The 17,756-nt window shown below is 40.2% G+C and overlaps 1 protein-coding gene and 1 non-coding gene across 9 annotated transcripts in view; one reads left to right on the forward strand and one right to left on the reverse strand.

The window, feature by feature from the left end:
* Positions 1-11,726: 11,726 nt before the first annotated feature.
* TFDP2 (transcription factor Dp-2) overlaps positions 11,727-17,756 on the forward strand; it is a 176,063-nt gene continuing 170,033 nt past the window's right edge. For all 8 annotated transcript variants that reach the window (XM_032264649.1, XM_032264685.1, XM_032264640.1 and 5 more), the window contains exon 1: positions 11,727-12,104. The gene's annotated coding sequence lies outside the window, so the exon portion shown is untranslated. The remainder of the gene's footprint in view (positions 12,105-17,756) is intronic.
* On the reverse strand, positions 15,855-15,956 carry LOC116544835. The gene has a single exon (XR_004266059.1). It is a non-coding gene; the product is annotated as a U6 spliceosomal RNA (small nuclear RNA).

Consider the following 17,756-nt stretch of genomic DNA (forward strand, 5'->3'; position numbering starts at 1 on the left):
TCAGCTCAGGAGTTCAGCCTGCGCAACCTGGCAAATCCTCATCTCTGCAAAAAATACACAAATTAGCTGGGTGATAGTCCCAGCTACTTATGGGGCTGAAGTGGGAAGATCTCTTGAGCTCTAGGAGGTGGACGCTGCAGTGAGCCAAGATCGTGTCACTGTACTCTAGTCTGGGTGACAAAGTAAGACCCTGTCTAAATAAATAAATAAATACTCAACTCATGCTATAATTGTCTTCTGATGTTTTCATCCACCCAGCACCACCTCTGCAGCCTTAATTACTGGAGTAGGTCCGTGATTTCAGTGTAGGGTTAATGTATTCTGCAGATCATCTTTTATTTGACTTGCTTTTTTGCTTCCTTTTCATGTCTGAACAAAGGAGATGATGATTCTCTTTAGTCTGCCTTCTGTGCAAACCTCTACCAGACTGGAAGCTCCCTGAAAGCAGGAACTTTTTGCTTCTCCAGAATTTAGTACTGTGCTTTCATGTTTGTGGAATGAATTTTTACTTTATGTCTGTTAGTGCAATTTTGTTTGTACACATTTTATCCTTGATATTACATACATTTGTTGATAGGGAGCAATTTATATTTCTTGTGTGTAAAATGTTTCTGTTGAATTAAGAAGAACTACTCTGTAGTGAGAGCTAGAATCTTCATATTGTTTATTTAAAACTTTGGCCAAGCACAGTGACTCATGCCTATAATCCCAGCACTTTGGGAGGCTGAGGCCAGAGGATCACTTGAAGCCAGGAGTTTAATTACAGCTTGGGCAGCAAAGCAAGACCTTGTCTCTACAAAACATTTTTTTAATTAGCCAGGTGTGGTGGTATGCCCCTGTAGTCCCAGCTACTTGGGAGACTGAAGCAAGAGAATCTCTTGAACCCAGGAGATGGAGGCTGCTATGAGCTATGATTGAGCCACTGCGCTGCAGCCTGGGCAACAGAGAAAGGCCCTGTCTTAATAAATAAAATTCTTAATACGTTTATATGTTTGAAAAAATATTTGTGTAGAGATACACATCTGTAAATTCACATAGTTATATTAACTTTTTAAGGTTTAATTGAAGCCTTTCTCTTCACAGGTTGTATATAGTTGACTGCAGATGACTAATAGATTGAGTTTTAAGAGTGCCAAACGTTCTGGTGCTATAGGGAAGGAACTTCATAAATAGCCCCTCCTATAAGGGACCAGTTTTTAATTTAAAATAGTCCAGCTCAGGAGTCTGGCAAGAATTTTTTAATTATTTGAGGAGAGATGTATGTAGATGTACCCTGGAGTTCTTTGACTTTATTTTAGAGTCATCCCAGAGATGGCCTAGAAGGCCCATTGAATCTACCCCAGAGGATTCTGAATCCCTTTGGGAAATTTAGACTATGGTTTTCAGTAAGAATTAAAAGCCCCAGGACAGGCTTGGTGGCTCACACCTGTAATCCCAGCAATTTGTGAGGCCAAGGCGGGAGGATCACTTGAGCCCAGGAGTTTGAGACCAGCCTGGGCAACATAGTGACACCCCTATCTCAATTATAAAAAAGAGAGAGAAAGGCCGGGTACAGTGGCTCACGCCTGTAATCCCAGCACTTTGGGAGGCCAAGGCAGGTGGATCGCACGAGGTCAGGAGTTCAAGACCAGCCTGATCAGTGTGGTAAACCCCACATTGATCTACTAAAATACAAAAATTAGCTGGGTGTGGTGGTGTGTGCCTGTAGTCCCAGTGACTTGGGAGGCTGAGACAGGAGAATTGCTTATCCCAGAATGTGGAGGTTGCAGTGAGCTGAGATTGCACCACTGCACTCTAGCTTGGATGACAGAGCAAGACTCTGTCTCAAAAAAAATAAGGAAAAGAAAAAGCATGCACTCGAGAGAGAAAAAAAAGCCCCAAACACACCTTGGACCTTTACAGCCTACTTGTTCCCAGAATCATCTTATTGTAAACCCAAAGCCAGGTCATCTGGTTCAAACCAGTCAAAATGGGTAATCTAAAAATGTTAAATAGATGATTCAAAATCATCTTGTTTTTTTTTTTTTTTTTTTATTTTCTTTTTAAATCCTCTTTTCAAGAAAAAGGAGTTATGTTGTTTCTGTTCTTTAAGTTTTGGAGCCTCATAGCCATAAATATTTTGGCACCAGCATCTCTTGGCACCTAAGTAATTTGGCTGTATGGGCATCATATTCCCATGGGACCTTTGTTCCTAGAGGAATGCAGGAATGATCTTGGAGTGGGAAGGACAGAGATAGGGACTTGCAAAATCAGATATTTCTGAAATTATCTGTTATTCTATTTTAACTGTCTTTCCCCACTTTACCATAATTCTGGTCTGTTATCAAATGGCTGTGTTTAGACAGATAACTGTGATGTTTAAGGAACAAATAATATAGGGACTCCCATTAAATGATCTTTATAAGAAACTGCCAAACTGTTTTCCAGTCTAGCTGTACCATCTTATATTCCCACCAGCAATGTATGAGTGATCCAGTTTCTCTGCATGCTCACCAGCATTTGGTGTTGTCACTATTTCTTATTTCAGCCATTCTGTTTATCCTTCTCAGTGAAATTTCTGTTCATATCTTTTGCCTATTTGCCAATTAAGGCAGGAGGATCACTTGAGCCCAGGAGTTTGAGGCTGCAGTGAGATATGATGGCTAAATGTTTGCTAAATGAGCCATATCTTTAAATATCTTCTTAAAAGTTTTTAAAAATCAGTCCAGTGGTTTATGTCATTATGTGGGAAATCTTTCCAGGCAAAATGTACATGGTATTTTGAATATATTGACAATGTACTGAGCCCAAGAGTTCTCATATTCTTTCGTTGCTCATTATACAGTTATGATACTAATACTGTATAATAGTAAATTTTCAAAGGTACGTTTACTTAGAATGTTAGAGTATACAGATATATACTTTGTACATAGTTATAGTATTTCTAAACTTTTTATTTAAAATGAGCTGATTTGTATAAAGGTTTCAGAATGATTTTGTTAATAAGTAATTAGAAACTTTCCTATTTGTGCAAGATAGTATAGATTCCAATTTGTATGCCTCAGTAAATTTATAATTGTATTTCTCTGATGTTCTTAATGAGTTTTTCAGTTTTATTAAATTATCATTAAGAACCTTATAAATCATCGTTAAGATCTATACAAAAAAATCAAGGATACACAGTAATAGAAATATTTTTCATCTGCATATGAATTTTTCTCTTCCCTTTTTGTCTACTTTTAGATTTAAAAAAACATTTACCTGGACATTCTTATTAAATACTATTACCCGTTTTGGTTTCTGCACATTAAGAAAGTCACAGAGAAGCCTGACATGGTGGCGGAACTAGTCCCAGATACTCAGTAGTCTGAGGCCAGAGAATTGCTTGAGCCCAGAAGTTGGAGGCTAGCCTGGGCAACATGGCAAAACTTTGCAAAAACAAAAACAAAACAAAAAGCAACCAGCGAAAGAGCACTTGTTAACTACAGTTGTGACTGTAGGTAAACTTGGGCCTTAATATGGTTAGACAAGAAGGGTTTTATGTAACCTTACCTTTTTAGATCCTATTTTATTATTCTACATTCTACATTCTTGCACAAAGGAAATTACTAGAGAAGAGGGTTAATTCTTTGTGGTGGGGAAAATAAAATTTTTTGTGAAAATATACTGTATTTTTAAATATTTAGAAAGATTATAAATAACTGGAGAAAAGATAATTTCATATAAGAGTATGATAGAATTAGCCTGGAAGATGTTAAAAATACTTTCTAAAAATTATACTCTAAATTTATTTGGGAAACTACAATGAAACTGAATAATCTGTACGTGTTGGTGTATTAAAGCCATTTTTATTTTGTGTTTCTCTGCTCATTGCTTCAAGTTCACACACACAGTTAGTGACATGTATATGGGTAGAAAATTCGGTCAGATAATCTGGATTCCATTCCTTGACCATAGTGGAGTCTCTTATGAGCCCATGGTATTATTTCATAGTGAGAAATCTGAAGAATGATGAACATTGAGGTTGAAGAAAGGAAGAGGTTTTGTTTTTGTCATGCATAGTTTTTTTAGTTCAAAGTAATTTTAGTCCATTGAAGAGGACAAGGAACAGGGGACATTATGGAGATCTATTGAGCTGACGTTGCTGAAGTTTCTCTGGTTGTTTTGTAGCAATAATTTTGAAGAATGGGTTTATTTAAAAGAAATCGTAGAAAAAAAGAAATAATGATATTGAGCATTAGTGTACTTTTTGCTGTTTAGAAAGAAATAGAACTCATTAAGAGGTGGAGATTAGGCTGGGCCCAGTGGCTCACGCCTGTAATCCTAGCACTTTGGGAGGCCAAAGCGAGCAGATCACTTGAGGTCAGAAGTTTGAGACCAGCCTGGCCAACATGGTGAAACTCCATCTGTACTAAAAATACAAAAGTTAGCTGGATGTAGTGGGACGTGCCTGTAATCCCAGCTACTTGGGAGGCTGAGGCAGGAGAATCACTTAAACCCAGGAGGTGGAGGTTGCAGTGAGCCAAGACTACACCATTGCACACTAGCCTAGGGGATGACAGGGAAACTCCGTATCAAAAAGACCAAAAAAAAAGATAGAGATTATAAGGCAAATACATTAGATTTGCCACATTTTCCTTCCTCCTTGAACACTACTTCAGCAAGAACATTTGCTGCCAGATCCCAGGGAATTCTCATATCCTTTCACCCAGCCCATGGGAGCCCTTGTCATCTCTCTTGCAGAAAGCCATTATTTCTGTCAGCATCCCAGTCTTCATCACCAAATACTATAAAGAACTGAGAAGGAAAAAAAAAAAAAAAAAGAAAGAACTGAGAAGAACCTGAAATTTTACTCTACTTTGGAAGCTAACAAGTTAGCAACCCACCATTTTATAGATACAGGTTGAGTATCCCTTATTTGAAATACTAGGGATCAGAAGTATTTTGGGTTTTAGATTTTTTTTTTTTTTTGGAATATTTTCATTGTATATACTTACCAGTTGAGCATCCAAAATCTGAAAATTTGAAATCCAATATCCGAATCTGAGCATTGCCTTCACACATCATTTCAGTGCTCAAAAAGCCATGGATTTCACCAGCTTGAGCAATGTCGTGAGACCTTGTTACTAAAAAATATAAGAACATCAGCCAGGCGTGGTGGTCATACCTATAGTTGCAGCTACTTGGAAGACTGAGACTCAAGGATCACTTGAGCCCAGGAGTTCAGTGTAAGATCTGATCATGTCACCACACTCCAGTCTGGGCAAGTAACATCCTGTAATAAAGATTTTTTAATTAAAAAATTTCAGATTGGGGAGCATTTAGGATTTCAGAGTTTTGGATTTAGGATGCTCAGTTATACTGCGAAAAGATACAAGACTCCTGTCTCAGAGATTAAAGACATTATTACTCATGGCATAGCAAGCATTAATTATCTTCATATTTACGTTGGTTCTCCTTGCCTCCCAAGTCCTGTGTGGAGCACTTCAGGTTGATACTGTGAATGCAGTGGTTTGTGGTACAGCTGAAGAACCTCAGGCTCAGGAAACCTAAGTCTTTTGTAATAGGTTGGTAGTAAACCTGTCTGATGCTTGTCCCAGAGGAAAATTATTTTCATGATGCTTGATCGTTTGACAAAACTGCCCTCTGCTGAGAAGGGAGACATCATCTCTGTCTTACAACAAAAGCCATAGTGTCTCTGCTTGCAACACAAACAAATGAAAAACCTATTTAGAATTGTCTCCCAATAAAAAATTCATTATCCTGATTGTGGCAATGGTTTTATGGGTGCATGCATATGTCAAAACTCATCACACTGTTCACTTTATGTACAGTTTATTATATGTCAGTTATACCTCAGTACAACTGGGGGAAACAGTCTTGCTACTCAAATATGTCACTGGGACCTGCAGTCTCAGCATCACCTATGTGCTTTTTAGAAAAGCAGAATTTCAGGCCTTATCCCAGACCTACTGAATGAGAATCTGTATGTTAATAAGATCCCTGGTATTTAATTTTTAACTTTTTGTTTTTAAATAATTTTAGACTTACAGAAAAGTAAAATAGTACACAGAGTTCTCTTTTCATTAACTTCTAATTAACATTATGTATAACCATAATACAATTACTCAAACCAGGAAATTCACATTGATACAGTGGTATTAACTAATCTACAGACTTTATTTGAATTTTGCCTGTTTTCTAAGTGATGTCCTTTTTCTGGTTCAGAATTCAATCCAGGATCCCACACTGTAGTTAATTTTCATGTCTCCTTAGTCTCCTCCAATCTGAGACAGTTCCTCAGTCTTTATTTCTTTCATGGCCTTGACATTTTTGAAGTGTACTGGAAGTTATTTTATAGAATGTCTCTCAGTTTGGCTTGGTCTGATATTTTCTTGAGAGTAGAGTGAGGTTTTGCACTTCTGTTAAAATATTGCAGAAATGATATTGTGGACTTCTCAGTGCATCCTGAGAAGTTATATCGCTGTGTCTTACTACGGATGATGTTAACCTTGATCACTTGATTAAGATAGATTAAGATAGTGTCTGTCAGATTTTTCCACTGTAAAGTTACTATTTTTCTTTAGTAGTTAATAAGAATTTTCTGCAAAGATACTTTGAAACCATGTAACTATCCTGTTTGCCATCACACTTTTCACTCACTAGTTTTAGTGTCCATGGATAGTTCTCTCCTGCAACAAACATTCGGGTGTTGAATGCTTAGTAATGGTGATTTTTCCATTTCCATTATGCCTTTTTATTTATTAATTGAAATCTATTGTATAGAAGAGCTGTCTCTTACACTCCATTAATTTATCATTCAATTATTTACATGAGTTTTGGTCACCTCTTGCCCCACTTCCTATCATCTTGGCCTACCTTTTAATTCCACCTGTTGCAGAAATCAGCTGCCCCCGGTGTATCCCGACACCACCTTGCCTCATTTTGCCTTACCATATCTCCTGTTCTGGACTGGGGTTTCCTTGCCTCTCAGCTTGGAATACTTGTCTGAAGCTGCTCGGTTATTTTCGCCCACATCCAAACCTTGAAGTACTAGAGAGTTGACACCTGACAGAGCAACTTTTCACTGTTTGGATGGGAGCCAGTGTGTAAATATGCTCCTCTTCTGTCCTTCAAGTGGACAGTTTTGAAGTGTGCTCTTCAAAACTTCTTGGAGAGTCCCCTCCAGGATCAAGCCTCCAGCAGTGATCATCACAGTAGCACATCTCAGTAACCCATAACACATGGGGTTGGCTTTTCCTCCTTCATATTTCCACTCTTGCTGTCTCCCACTCCTGTTTGTTGGAATCATCTCCCAAAATAAACCAACTGCACATAAGAAATTGTGTCAGGGTGTTTGTGGGGAAGGAAAACCAGCTAAGGTCTGTGCATTACCAGTTGTTAAATATTTCAACTGTCGCCCCTGTTCATAACCAAGACCCTATGGAAAATTTCACATATACAAAGGAGACAGGAATATTCATAGCATCAGAATAGGAAAAAAGGTAAAAATCCCAATTGCCTTTCAATAAGGGAATGGATTATGTGCTGGGCACAGTGGCTCACATCTGTAATCTCAGCACTATGAGAGGCTGAGGCGGGCAGATAACTTGAGGTCAGGAGTTTGAGACCAGCCTGGCCAACATGGTGAAGCACGATCTCTACTAAAAATACAAAAATTAAGGGCCTGGTGGCACGCACTGTAATCCCAGCTACTCAGATGGCTAAGGCAGGAGAATCGCTTGAACCTGGGAGGCTAAGTTTGCAGTGAACCGAGATTGCACCACTGTACTCCAGCCTGGGTGACAGAGCAAGAGTCTGTCTCATAAAATAAAAAAATAATAAAATAGATGGAGTATGTAAATGTTATTTTTGCATTAGTGAAAATGAATGACCATCCATCAAGATAGATGACCCTCTTAAAATGTTGAAAAAATATTTTGCAGATGAATAATAAATTTTATCCCAAATTTATGAAGTTCAAAAACATGAAAAGCTAAGCAATATATTATTTAGATATACATACGCATGTGTTAAGATTATAAAGAAAAGCATGGAAATTATATACAGAATTTATGGTGTTATTTTGTAAAGGGAAAGTTGTGGAGACACACTGGTAAGGGGCACGTGAGGCTTCAGTGGTGTTAATGGTGTGTTGCTTAAGCAGGTACATGAGGGTTCATCATGATTCTTTATACTTCACATTTACTTTATTTTTTTAGGGTGAATAAAATATTTTATCCTAAAAGTATTTTAGGTTTGATATTAAAAACAGGTTACTTTTATTAAGGGTTACTTTGAAATCCTTCTACTGCTCTAATGTAGTCATTCCAGAAAACTGGGGTGAGGTTGAATCCCTCCCTAAGGAAATTCTGAGGCTTTGATTCTACTCTGTCCTATTAAGGTGATTAAACTGTACATAACAGGATTGTTTCTAGAAGCAAGACCCAGATTTAACACTTATGAGTGTTATTTCTTTTGTCAGTCACTAGATGGATTAGGTGTGAAAAGAAGATGCTTTAAAAAAATCTGAAACTGTTCTGACAAATGCAAATTTTTGTGTGTGATAAAGGTGTCACTAAGGACCTTCTTAAAGTGTGATTTTTGGCTGGTGAGGCAGCACCAGCATCACTTGGAAGCCTGGTGGAGATGCAGAATTGAAGCCACACCTTACAGTCTGAATTTTAAGATTCCCTAAGTGATTACTGTGCATCTCAAAGCTTGAGAGGCAGTGGTCCAGGAGTCTGGTACCTCCACCTGCAAAAGCAGTATCTAGCGCCAGGAGAGGGGCAGTGCACAGAAATGCCTCAGGTTTCACTGTAATGCATCCGTCTTTTTCACAGCCCTCTTTGTGTTGGCTATTCTGTGGCCCACATATTTCTAAGTAGGGAGGACTTTATTATATCTATCTCCTCTTTCCAAATTTGCTTGGCTGTGGACTCTGATCTATTCAGTAAAAATATTGAACTTCTGCTAAGCCCTGAGGAGATGATAGTGAATAGAATGATATGGCTATGACTCTAGAAGCTTACAGTCTAATGGGATGCAGGTAGGAAGTAAGTTTAATGAATGTTGGAAAGTCAAATTTTATGGGAAAAGAGTTGGAGATGGGAACTCGGGAAGCTTTTCTGGAGAAAGTGTTGTTTCAGTTTAGATGAGACGGCATGTGCAGGTGAGTTGTGGGTGAACTGGGGAATTGTTCGATGCATAAGGAATACAAGGGAATGGAGCTTTTTGGACATTTGCGTTTGTATTGCCAATGCCTTGCATAGTTCTTGGCATACAATAAATGCTTAATAAGTGTTTGCAGGATCAATAAATGTTCTGTCACATTTCAGATGTCTACTCTCTGGCACTGGAGGTGGCGGAAACTTTATTTTCCTTTTCAAAGGAAATAAGATCCCTTAATGGGAAAATAAGAAAGAAGACAGAAAGTTGACTGTTGTGCAAATTGCTAAATTGGAACTATGAGTGGGAATAAAAAATTGATTTACATGAATTTTCTTCCCTGTAGCAACTTGACAATTTATTCTGTTCTGGAGAATTCTCAGTTTTTTGCCTTAAAAACCAAGCTGTTCCTCCTTATTCTGAATTTCTTGGCCTGCTGTGAAACTAACATTTACCGTCTTTTACAACATACCCTGATTAGGTCATGGAAATTCACAACTAAATCAAACTAGTATATGGAAAATTTGAAACTTTCACTGCCCATTTTATGTAATGGCGTTGGAAGGTGTTATAAAACATTGACTTGTAAATCATTTTTTTCAAAAGCTATATTATACAATGAATATAATAATTGCCATCATTTGTTGAACACTTACTACATGGATTACATAGCAAAATCCTCATACTGCCTCTGCAAGAGAGTAAGTTGAACCATATAAACGTTGCCCAATATCAGCAATTGCATATAGTTCAACCTAGTATCTTCAGACTCTCACCTTAGAAACCCATAAAGAGGTTAGGGAATCCCTAGTAGCCGTAAGTTCACTCCAAATTTAGTACTGAGTTTCTTTTATAGATAAAGAGATCCTAAGACAGTTACAGCTCTTCCACGAGGTTTCCCCACACTAGCCCAAGCACTTTGTATATGTACTTCTGGTTATTTACACATCGAACTGAGATAGTTTACAATCCGTTTCCTCTGCTACACTGAGTTCCTTGAGGGTGGACGTTTTGTCTGTCTTGCTCATTTTTGTATATGTAGTGTCTAGAGTGGTAAGTATTCGTTGCATACAACCTTAACAAAATTTCTTATGGAAACTAAATAAATTTTTATGGATTCGTTACTGGAGAATGTGAAATAATCACTCCATTGGGGTTTTTGCATTTTAGAATTAGTCAGTGGAGTAGTGCATTTGACATTCTTGGACTCCGGACTAGTTACATACAATTATGGATACAATTGTCTCTCCACCCTGCCCTAGAGAAAGATCTGAAAGTGCTGTCTTACCTACCTCACCTCTTTTATGCATTTATTTATAAACCACCTTCTCTGACTGAAGCCATTCCGCCGACACCTCTGCTTATTTTTTTCCCATAGTACACATACTAGCATGTAATACAGTTTTTATTTTGCTTATTCTTTTGCTTATTATCTTTCCCATCCCGCTAGAATGTAAGCTCTATGAAGGCAGGAGGTTTTGTCTCTTATTTTGTCCAACGATGTCTCCCCACGTCAAGAATAGTGTTTGGGGCCGGGCGTGGTGGCTTACGCCTGTAATCCTCCCCAAGTGGTGACTTTGGGAGGCCCACGTGGGAGGTCTCTTGAGTCCAGGAATTCCAGACCAGCCTGGGAAACATGGCGAAAACCTATCTCTACTAAAAATCCCCAAAATTAGCCAGGTGTGGTGGCGCGGGCCTGCAGTCCCAGCTACTCGGGAGGCTGTGGTGGGAGGATCACCCGAGACTGGGAAGTCGGGGCTACACTGAGCTGTTATCCTGCCACTGGGCTCGTCTGGTGAGAGCGAGACCCTGTCTCAAAAACAAAGTGGCATTTGGAGATCTATAAAATTTGGAGTAAAATGAGAAAGAGCTAATCGTTTTAACGTGCTGCTCACACAGGGTTTTCCACATCTGCACGAATGGACAAAATCTTTTAATATGGAACCAAGTTGACGAGTATTTGGGGTGTGTGTAGTTTCCGTGGGACATGATGACCTGACCTGGTTTGTATATTAACTTGAAGAACCGGGATATTGAAGAACCTCCACATTCCCAGTGGTCTCTAACCCATTGTCTAAATAATTTCAAGGCGTCCCACAGTTGGCCCCACGCATAGCCTCACTCACGATCACTCGCCCCCAGTCCCTTATTGATGTTCTCCCAGGGCGACCCCGCAAAGGCCTGGGAACCGAGATGGAACTGGCTCAGTACCCTTCTTTCCAAGAGAGCTGGGGTTTTCCGGCTTCGGGGTCAGCTGGAAAAGAGATTCCCAACCATGTCGCAGGGTGGGAGTAGGGGGATGAGATATAGGAGGGAGGAAGTGTGTCTAAAATTCTAGGCCTCAGGCCCGCAGCTGTCCCTGGAGGCGGCTGGGGAGCGGGCTGGTCGGGTCACTGGGGAGGGCTTCCAGGGAAGCCGCAGGGGGAACAGGCGGCGGTGGCAGAGTGCTCGAGGCCCGCCCCTCCATCTGGCGGCCCCCTCCCCACCTCGGGAAGCCTGGGGGCGGGGTTTGTTTACTCCGTGCACGCACCGCCGGCTCGGCCAATCCGTGGGGAGCTGCGCCCGCCGTCGCACATCCCGAGGGCCAATCGGCGCGCACCGTGCTGCTCCGCCGCCAAAGCTCGCGCGGGGGAAGCGGGGCAGTAGCTGGGCAGGGAGAGAGCGGACAAAATCGGCTGAGATCTCGGCTGTGGCGCTGCAGCCGCTGCCCGGCACACGGGGCGCGCCCTGACCCTTCCTCTTTGGGCAGGCTCGAGGGCGCGCGCACGGTCGGCGTTCCGGGGCCTCAAACTCCTGGGCCTCCTTGACCGGGCAGGCCGCGTCTTCCCGAGTGTGAGTCCACTGGGACCGGACTGCCGCCAAGCACGGGAGCCACAGAAGCGGTGGCGCCAGAAGACGCGCTCCGGGCTCGGCCCGACAGCCTCGCTTGGCCGCCAGGTCTTCTGCAGCCGAAGGAGGTAAGGTCTGGGGCGAGGGCGCGGGACCGCGCGCAGAGGGCCTTTGGACCCGGCCGGGCGCGTTCCTGGGCAGGTTTCCCTCCCTGCGCCCAGGGGCTCCCTTGTCCTCCGGAGTCCCGTCTGTTTAGACTTGGGTTCCCCAGGCCTGGCGGATAACCCGTGAGTGTCTGGGCCGGAGTCGGAAGCCGGAGAGGGCCACCCGCTTATCGCTTAGAGCAAACTGGGGGAGGTAACGTCCCTGAGTCACGCCTCGTGGAAAAGGGGAAGGGCTGCTTTCTACTTTCTGGTTCTCGACAAAGAAGGATGGCTCCTAAATCTGGTTGTCCGTCTTTTCCTCCTCCTTTAATGACTCACACGCCTCTGTCTCCACCAGGTGTTTGTTTGTTTTTAAAAAGAGTTTCTAAGCTTTGTGTGCTGGGGAGAACCTCACATGTCCCATAAAGGAACTTTTCTCTAAAGTAGAGGATCACGTTTTGGGCCCAGACTCCTTTGAGAAAATCTGTAAAGCCAGGGTTCCTCTTCACAAAGGAGTATGAGGGTTTTCCTATGATCTCGCTGAGAAACAGTACAACGAAGTGGTTGAGCGCCCAGTCTCTCTTACCAGGCTGTGCTATCTTCCATTGTGTGATCTCGGTTTCTTTATCTGTAAAATAGATAGATCTACCTCTTCGAGGTGTTTCGGGAGTAAATGGACTAATGTAAGGAATGCAATCGTAAGAAAATTCTCCATTTTTAAGTGCTCTGCATTAGTTAGGCATTTTTATTAACTACCATGGATGCTGGCTTAGAAAAGGACCCAATATCTTATTTTCCTTTTCGTGTTGAAACAGTGAACAGGCGTATTCCTTTTCCGTATTCACTGCTGAGCTACCTTTGAGCCCATGAATACTTTTATCTTTTCCTCATTCCATCTCAGAGGGCACAGACTCCCTGTCTCACTTATTTGCTGTCTTGCAGTAAGGCTGTCGTATAGCTCATCCTTCTCCTTCCCCTCTCTCCCCAAGATCTGAGTTTTGTGTCTTTTCATTTGACTCACACAACCTGTTTTTTTTTTTTCTGGGCCATGTGTTTTCTTTTCCCTTAATTACTAGAATTTATCTTCACCTAATAAAGTTATTTACCTGTTTTTGTTTGTTTTTTTTTGCTCGAGTATATATTTATGTTTTCTATATGGCATAATCATGGCCGTGTCTCTGTTTAAAAGTAAATATAAAATAGCTTAATTGATCTATATTGTAGCTTGCTTTTCCATTTCGTTGGTTAGCCTGTTACTTAGCTAAACCTTTATCACTATCAGGTTACTATAATTAATCTTTAATGGCAGTGTCCATTCTCAGGTGGTACCAGGAGAAAAATCAAATGCCTGGACCCCAGATTCTGTCACAGTTGTGTACCGGCTCCGGATGTGTTTGTTATTTATTAGAACATCTTATGCCTGTAAATAGTCTAGCCGAAGCGTAGACATGGTGTCTGTAGTGTTGTTCTGGCCTAGCAGTTGCGTTTCAGCACTGCGGCACTTGAATTTGTTAATAAAGGTCCAAGACTTACTAAACTCTTTTCAGTTCTCTTCATTTCTGGGTGTTTAAGAAAGAAAGCTGAATTTTTCTAGTGTGTAATACTTCATATTCTCATTTTGGATCATGTAATTCTTCTACCCCGACTTTTGTGGATGTGCAGTCCAAGTGGCACATTGAAGTTTTTCTGTTGCAGCCAAAATTCTTAAACATCTAAGCTTGTGCCCTCGATATAACTTGAAATGGGATGTACTTCCTGATCATCATCTTTTCAGCTCTTATTGCAATATGTGTTATAACGGATCTCAGAAGAAACTAGAAAGCATAGATTGAGAGTTCTTTTAGATCATAGAATTTTAAACTCTAGTGGATTTTAAAGAGAATTAAATACACTCACCTCTTCATACTTAAATCCTTTCCATTTTAATCTGGGATACATGACTCTAGAGATGGGGCATGAATAGATATAAAAGTAGGCTTGTGAACTATTGGAAATGTCATGCAAAATTATGCACATTTGTATATTTTTGGGAGAGATTGTTTATAGTGTCATAGTTTCTGAAGCAAAGTTATTATCAATTCTAGCTTTTTTTAAAATCTAAATTAAAAATTTTTTTGAAACAGAGTCTCTATGTTGCTCAGGCTTGTCTGGAACTCCTGGGCTCAAGTGATCCTCCCACCTCTCCCTCCTAAGTAGCTGTGGTTACAGGCACACCCCTCAGTGCCATGCTTGGACAACTGTGGTTTTTATAAAATTATTTCTTTTATTGAACTAGAAATTGTGTCCTCACTGTCTCTTCTGTATTGTGGGTTTTCAGCTATTTGAAGATACTTATATTCCACTGAGTGTTTTCTTCGCTGGAAAATTTTTTTTTTTTTTTTTTTTTTTTGGAGGAAGGGAGGAAGGGACCTGGGAAAATAATCTTTAACCTCTTCTAGTAACTTTTGTGTCATTGTTTTCGTTTGCATCTCCTCACGGAACTGGTAACCCACTTGTGGATTTGTTTAGTTCTTCCATACTCTTCTGATGAGCATAGTACCCCAAGTTAGGTATTAACTAATATAGAAGATTGTAAGTTTCCTCTTTGATTTTAAAGCATATACTTTAAGAGTAGACTTGCTTCTTTGGCAACCACTTTACACTGTTAATTTATAATAATTTACAAGTTAAGAAGATTAACTCTGGAGCAAGGCTTCCTGTGTTTAGATCCCAGTTCTGCAGTTCATCAGCTGGATAGCCTTGACTAAATTAAGTAAACACGCTGGGCCTCAGTCTCCTCATCTCTAATATGGCATTAATAATAATGTCTACTTATACAGTTCTTAAGATAAATTAATGCATATATGTAAGTCATTTAAAATGGGTTGTGGCATCCAAATGCTATGTATATATGATACCTATTTTACTATTGGTCTTGTCAACTAAAATTGTTGAATTATTTTGTTCATGCTCTCTCAGTTCTGAAAGTCATACTCTCTCAATTCTTTAATAGAATATTTTTTGGTAGGACTTTACATGTATCTGTATTAAATTTTATTTTGTAAGATTGCTTCCAGTCTGTTGACATTTTAAAAAATCCTGATTTGGTCATCTAGTAAATATTAACCTATGCATTTTGATAAACATATAAGCTGGATAATTTTGGCATTACTTTCATGCAGATTTTTTACTAAAATGCTGTGTAGGCAGGGCTGAGAGTAGAATTCTTTACCTGCTAAAGACCTCTCTTAAAAGTAATAAAAAAATTATTAATTCTTTCGTTGAAGTTGGTCAGCTAATTAGAAATTTAGCCACAGGTTGGTCAGCTAATTAGAAATTTAGCTAATTTATCATCATCTACCTCATGTTTCCAAGTTCTTACAAGGAATATATGAGGAACTTTGACAATTACCTTATTAAAACCCAGATTTTTTATGCCTCATTTTTTAACCCTATCAGTTTAGTAACTATAAGGAAAAGAGCTTTAACCTATCCTTACTTGTCCTTAGTGACAATACTATATTCCAGTAGCATATGTTGATTACTACTTTTTTGTCTTTTTTTTTTTTTAGAAAAGGATTTTTTTTTTTTTTTTTTTTTCTTTGGAACTTCTCTTTGTCACCCAGGCTGGAGGGCAGTGGCCTCCTGGATTCAAGCAATTCTCCTTCCTCAGCCTCCTGAGTAGCTGGGACTACAGGCACTCACCACCACGCCTGGCTGATTTTTGTATCAGAAAAGGATTTTTTAATTCAAGTAAAAAATGTGGAATGCTTTATGAATTTGTATGTTGTTATTGCTCAGGGGCCATGCTCATCTCTGTTTTGTTCCTGTTTAGTATATGTGCTGCTAAGGGAGCACTGATGACTACTTTTTCTAAGTGTTCACTAACTTCTCTTAGAAATGATTCTAGAATCATGTCTAGAATTACCTTGAACTTCAATGATCAATAGTTGGCAGGATCCCATTTCTCTTGTTTTGAACACGAGTACTACGTTTTTCTGTCTTCAGTCTTCTGGCAACCTCTCCTGCTCACCATAGTCCCTAAATGATTGCCAACAGCTGTGTAGAATTTTATCTGGAGCAGTATGCCTTGTTGAAGATTTACTTACAGCAGTTAGGAACTGTCTTTAATCTTTATGTTCATATTGAGCTTTCATTTCTGCTAATTCATTGCTACATTTATTAAATGCACATTTTACACGAGATAACAATGCTCGTTTTACCCGATACAATCCGAAGAGAGTTTTTCTTAATAAAGTTGCCTGAAGCAAAAAGGTAATGTACATCCATTTCTCTCTGTTACTACTGTTATTAATATTACTGTAGTCTGGGCCACCATTCCTTTAGTGGACTGTAGTAATAACTTCCTGTTCACCTTCCTTCTTTCAGTCCTTTTCTGTCTCTGGGCCTTATGTATGGCAGCCAGAGTCATCTTTGTTTTAAAAATGCATGTATGTTTTAAAAGTCGTTTCTGGCCAGGTGCAGTGACTCATGCCTGTAATCCCAGTGCTTTGGGAGGCTGTGGTGGGCAGGTTGCTGAATCTAGGAGCTCAAGATCAGCCTGGGCAATGTGGCGAAACCTATCTCTACTAAAAATACAAAAAGTAGCCAGGCTTGTAGTCCTAGGTACTCAGGAGGCTGAGATAGGAGGATCTCTTGAGCCCAGGAGGTCAAGGCTGCGGTGATGCCACTGCACTCCAGCCTGGGCAACAGAGTGAGACCCTATCTCAAAAAATAAATAAATAAATAAATAAATAAATAAATAAGTGTTTTCTTCCCTAGTGGCATAAGCTGTAATCTAATTAGAATTTTATTTCTGAGCATAGTACTTTCTAACTCTCTTTCTCTATTTTCTCTTTACTGCCCTTTTAAATTCAAGCGCCTCCCCCCCACCCCCCCCCCCCCCCTTTTTATATTGCGAGACTGAGTCTTGCTCTGTTGCTTAGGCTGGAGTGCAGTGGCGCAATCTCGGCTCAGTGTGACCTCCCCCTTCTGGGTTCAAGTGATTCTCGTGCCTCAACCTCCTGAGTAGCTGGGATTATAGGCATGTGCCACCACACCCGGCCAATTTTTGTATTTTTAGTAGACACATGGTTTTGCCATGTTGGCCAGGCTGGTCTCAAACTCCTAACCTCAAGCCATCTGCCTGCCTCAGCCTCCCAAAATGCTGGGATTACAGAAGTGAGCCACTGTGCCCGGCCTTTTTTGCCTTTGGTTTTCTTACGGATGATATGAACCAGCAGCCAGATAGTAGGCATGGAGAGAGAGGGTGAGCCCCCACTAGTTGGCCCTTGTGTACATTACTCAGAAGACACATGGATTGCTTATTACGTTACAGGCACTGTGTGAGGCACTAAGTTGACAAAGGGACATGACATAATCTCGTCCCTCAAAGAATTTGAAGTGCAAGAAAAGATGAAATAGGGGAAAGTAGCTTGGAGAAGCCAAAAATGTAACTTATTTTTGGTTGGGTCTTTTCCAGTGTAGCTTCTTTTTTTTTTTTTTTTTTTTCCTTGAGTGTTGTGTATTCATTCAAATATAAGTGAATGATTTGAAAATTAGCCATTGTTCTTAATTGACCATTCTTTCACTGTATTTTAAAAAACATAGCAGGTGTGGTTGCTCATGCCTGTAATCCTAGCACTTTGGGAGGCTGAG

Source organism: Sapajus apella, unplaced genomic scaffold, assembly GCF_009761245.1.
Source record: "Sapajus apella isolate SASKATOON/1434 unplaced genomic scaffold, GSC_monkey_1.0 scaffold4, whole genome shotgun sequence".
NCBI classification, from domain to species: domain Eukaryota; kingdom Metazoa; phylum Chordata; class Mammalia; order Primates; family Cebidae; genus Sapajus; species Sapajus apella.